Here is a 5,000-nt window from a genome sequence, read left to right as displayed (position 1 = left end):
ATAAACTTCTTTTTTTTTTTCTTCAAAATTTCCTGACTTCAGTTCTCTGGAGAAATTATGATAACATAAAACTATTTTATGAGTTTTTCTAAACTTCGAGATTAAGCTGTTTAGTGGAAGAGAGACGTTGTTCTCGAGTTTTTATTGCGGACAATTTTTTTTATGTTTTCTTTTTATTGCAAAGAGGTAAAACAAAAACAAAAAACAAATGAAACTTATATTTTGGCATGTCACATACCTCTTTATGGGAAAAAAGCTTTTGCGATTTCCATAAAGCGCAAACCTAAAATTAATTAAATGCTATTCCTCGTGGCTGTTTGTAATTATAACGTTCTTTCAGCGAATGAATACATACATTCATTCGAAAAGCGAACTGAAAATATGAAGTGTCATTTACAACGACACTGGTAGTTAGTGACATACATTCAATGGTATCTAGAATTGTATACTAATACATCGAAAGGCAAAGTACGAGGAAATGAAGCCGTTTCCACATTTTCTTTAATGAGCAACAGCTATACTCAGATGCTCTCCGTTGCAGGCAGGCCCTTAGTGCATAAAGCCTTGCAATTTAAAGCGCGGTATGCGACTGTTTATAACGAGCGCCAAGTTTAATCCCCTGGCGATGTCGAGAAGGTTGAAAATCCCGCATGTTCAAGTTTGGAAACAATCTCAGTTGCATAGCAGTCGGCCTTTTCACCGTCATGAGGATCTCATTAAGAAAAGGAGAAGTTAATGGGAAGAGAAATTAATAAAATTGTTCTCAATTTGTCCCGCTGAGAAACAAGTGGGAGAAAGAGACGGAGAAAAGGGTCTGGCGGCGTTTTAACATGTCACCTCAGAAGAGAGGCGTTTTAGCATAAGGCAAAAAGGAGTCTTTCTTAATAAGGTTTAGGTTGAATGCATATTCCCCCACGTCTCCGCGGACATTCACTAAAACATCCCCATGGCCACACAAATTTCGAACAACCGTACGCACATATATCCTCATTCAGTTCCGCATTCACCCAGAGGTTTGCATGAAAGTCCTCCCTCCTACTGGCAGAGAATCATATTTTAATTTGCGTTCACACAGACGCACATACAGCCACCCACGTTCACAAACTGTAGACGTTAACAAAGATCTACGTTCAGCTGGCCGAATAAGTTCGGGGCCACTCTAAAAGGATCGAGCTGGCATTTAATTTGGTAACTGTAATGCCTTCAGATATATCACAATAAATCTTGTTAAATAAATTATGTTAAAAAAAGGTCTGAGCAAACTTTGTCACTCGTGTTATAATATTTTAACATTCTATTTTCTAATCTTTAAACCGAATGTTAATGCCGTTACCTATACTCCTTAGGATGAATGTTCTAAAATGATGATATAAATTGATGAATGAAATAGATACAGAAGCGTGTAAATATTTGATATAATTATCTTTTGGCTCTATTTCCTTTCCCCCTTTCCATAAAATTTACATGATTACCATTTAACCTAAATGTTTGTCCTTCCGAAAAGTGAAAACGAAAGTTTCTTATGTGTTCATTTGTTCTTCCTTGTTCAGTCATGAAACAGTTATGTAACATAAATTATTATATTTCATGTAATTCTTATAAAATATCAGCCCTAATTAAGAATAAATTGTTATCGATGGGTTAATATCATAGAAAAGAAAGGGAAATGGTAGACAAAACATGTCAGTGGATTTGGAGAGAGTGAACCTTTTGGCGGGAAAATTCATATCACGTTTCCTCGCGATTTTTTGTCTTGGCGGAAGAATATCAGATGTTTTCTTGATGATGCCCAGTTTCGTCTAAATTACACATAGCTTGATTATATATATTACACAGATGCTTCACGAGTGAACAAGGGAGATCAAGTAAACATATATATATATATATATATATATATATATATATATATATATATATATTTATTTATACATGTTTTCCCTTTTTCTTTTTTCTTATTTTTTCTTTTTTTTTCCGACTTGAGAATTATCACGTCAAAACGGAATCAGTAACCGATATACAAATGGAAAGGCAAATATAGGCAACGGGCCGTTATATCGTATAACTGTTTTATTTTATTTTATTTATTTTCCTTTTCTTTTCATTTTATTATCCTTTTTATTATTGGCTAATAAATTTTGTTGAATCATTTATCTTTTCGCGAGTGTAAGCTGTAAGCAGTACAGCTAAGTGATGGCATTAACATTCGGTTAGGAAACTAAGACAGGGAATGTCTGTTTCTTCATATACTATCTCGTGAATTCTGTTTTAAATATCGAGATACTAATGGCAAAGTCTCCTTAGCGTTTTTTAACTTATTTAACAACAGGGGTTATTTTGTTATACCTGAATGCAATAGTTATACCAGATAAAATTCCAGCTCGACACGTTCAAACGGTTGTGTGTAAATTAACCCTCGTTCACCTGACACCCGCTCGCTCTCCCGCCCACGTTAACCCGCGTTCACACGTCGTTCCCGGAAATGCCCACGCTTTCTTCCAAGTACGCCCATCCATGTACACACGAACGCGCGTACATCTACACGCGTTCACACAGACGCACGTACATCCACTCACACCCACTTGACGTCCGCAGAGACCAAATACATCCACTCAAACACCCGCCCGCGTCAACACTTCCAGCAGCGTTCACACGGGCCGCCACCCACAATCAGCCGAGAGTGAGGCAGGCCATGTCGTGGTGTCAGCGACAGTCCATTAGTTCGGCGGTCGGACAAGACGCCAGCCGCCAGCGCTCGCTTGTACCCGCACCCGCCGTCGATGCTCGCTATTGATTTCTCTCATTTAAGGTTCTCACTTTCCTCTACTTTTCACTCTGTCTGCCTGTATGTATGTGTGTATGTCTCTCTTTCTCTCTCTCTCTCTCTCTCTCTCTCTCTCTCTCTCTATATATATATATATATATATATATATATATATATATATATATATATATATATGTATATATGTATATATATATATATATATTTATTCATCTGTGTGTGTGTGTGTGTATGTGTGTGTGTGTGTGTGTGTGTGTGTGTGTGTGTGTGTGTGTGTGTGTGTGTGTGTGTGTGTGTGTGTGTGTGTGTGTGTGTGTTTGTGTGTGTGTGTGTGTGTTTGTGTGTGTGTGTGTTTGTGTGTGTGTGTGTGTGTGTTCATCTAATTCTCAGTATTATCCCTTCCTCCCTCCTTTTTTTTCTTTATCTCTATCTCTCTGTCTATCTTACTATCTATTTATCTATCCATCCATCTACCTGTCTTCTACTCAACCGATATTTTCTCTCTTCCTCCCACTGAAATATATATATATATATATATATATATATATATATATATATATATATATATATATATGTATACATGAATTCAAGGTGAAATTAAATATTCACTTAAAAACCCTGCAAGGCTAAAGGTAAATAACGTTCTACAGTTTAACATTATAACTGATTATATACAAACTGAGCCTACATACCGTATGTACTTCATATGATATGCTCTACCCTAATATTACGTCTTTGTTAGTTATCTCAATAATAGAAAATAAGTAAACAGATAACTTGATAAGGAATAACTGATGCTGATTTTGGTGCAGTTTGCATCTCAAATATACCGTGCAATTAGTACTTACTTCGCCTCTAATCTCGTTTTATCTCTTCCTTTCTTCTTTCTTTCCCAGCATTTTTTTTCCCTTTTTCCTTCGCATTGTATCACAATCTCCAACCAATACGGACTCAATGGGGAAGCATCATCTCACACAATGCACTACTCATTCATATGATAATAAGATCCACTTTAGAAATATGTAAAATTAGGTACACACAGGCACGCCCTTCCCAACCAACACTTTTCCCCTGTCACCAAAAGTAAAGCCTTCCATACCCAGTAGCAGAGCGCTCATTAATTTTTCCCTAAGCCCCTTCCACGCACCCCTCCCTTCCCCCTCTCTCCTCTCCCCCCCCCCCCCCATATTCCCCACACCCAACCCTATTATTATTTTATGATCATAGGGGTTCGCATCCTCCACATCTAATCACCAGGCTATTATGTTTTGATCGATTAATTAACTCTCTACCTTTTTAAATCCCCCTTGATGTAAACCAGTGAGAGATGGAATGTGTGAAGCGTATGAGGGAAGAAGTAATTAAAAACTATTTTTTTTTTTTTTCTTGTGTTGTTGTTGTTGCTGTGATATGGTCTAACATAATTAGGAAGACCTATAACCTCTGAGCAAACGTTGATCTATATTTTCTTCGCATAAGATACTTATCATTTGCACAATTACGATGTAAAAGTACTTCAGTGTTACTGTTGATAATGGATATTCCATATGTACTGCGTATAATCAAATAAAACAACTAAATATAACATAGGATATAGATTACTCCATTGTATAATCAGATCCGATGTTTCATAAAGTAAAGAAGGTTTGAATTACACCGTCAAATGCATATTGTTGTAAATTCAAAAAATGAAGATGTTGTGATTAATATAATAATTAGCATAATGTTTCTTCGACCGTGTTTCTGTTTCTTTTTCTCTTTTTTTTCAATTATTTTGTCTCTTTTCTTTGTCTATCTTCTTTTTCATCTTTATATTCTTCCTGTTGCTGTTATTCCTCTTCTTCCTGTTACCATGATAATCATAACTGTTCTTTTATTTTTTTACTCCACTTTTTCCCTCTTTTTTTGTTTTTCTTGTCGTAGTTATTGTTTTTTTTTTCTTTCTTTTTCATTACCATCATCTGCTTCCTCTGTTTCTTCCTTTCCTTGTGCTCCTTTTTCTCCTTCTCCTTCTTCTCCTGGATTGGATTATGAATATATCTATGTCCGACAATGTATTTACCACACGATGATTAATCCATTAATACCTTCATAAAATGATGATTTTAACTATTCTTTTACTAACAGTGAAATTGAGTGTTAATTGTGCATTTATCGTTTTTGAATTAACACCGTGTGATAATAATACGTTAATTCTGATATGCCTTTATCATTTGCCTAG

At 35.8% G+C, this 5,000-nt stretch overlaps 1 protein-coding gene across 1 annotated transcript in view; it reads left to right on the top strand.

Annotated features, from left to right (window-relative positions):
* Nucleotides 1–5,000, top strand: part of LOC125042427 (head-specific guanylate cyclase-like) — an 87,453-nt gene that overhangs the window by 57,783 nt on the left and 24,670 nt on the right. The window lies entirely within an intron of this gene.

This window comes from Penaeus chinensis, chromosome 32 (assembly GCF_019202785.1).
Source record: "Penaeus chinensis breed Huanghai No. 1 chromosome 32, ASM1920278v2, whole genome shotgun sequence".
Taxonomy (NCBI): Eukaryota; Metazoa; Arthropoda; class Malacostraca; order Decapoda; family Penaeidae; genus Penaeus; species Penaeus chinensis.
The sequence above is the reverse complement of the archived record's forward strand: the minus strand, read 5'-3'. Positions and strand labels throughout refer to the sequence as shown.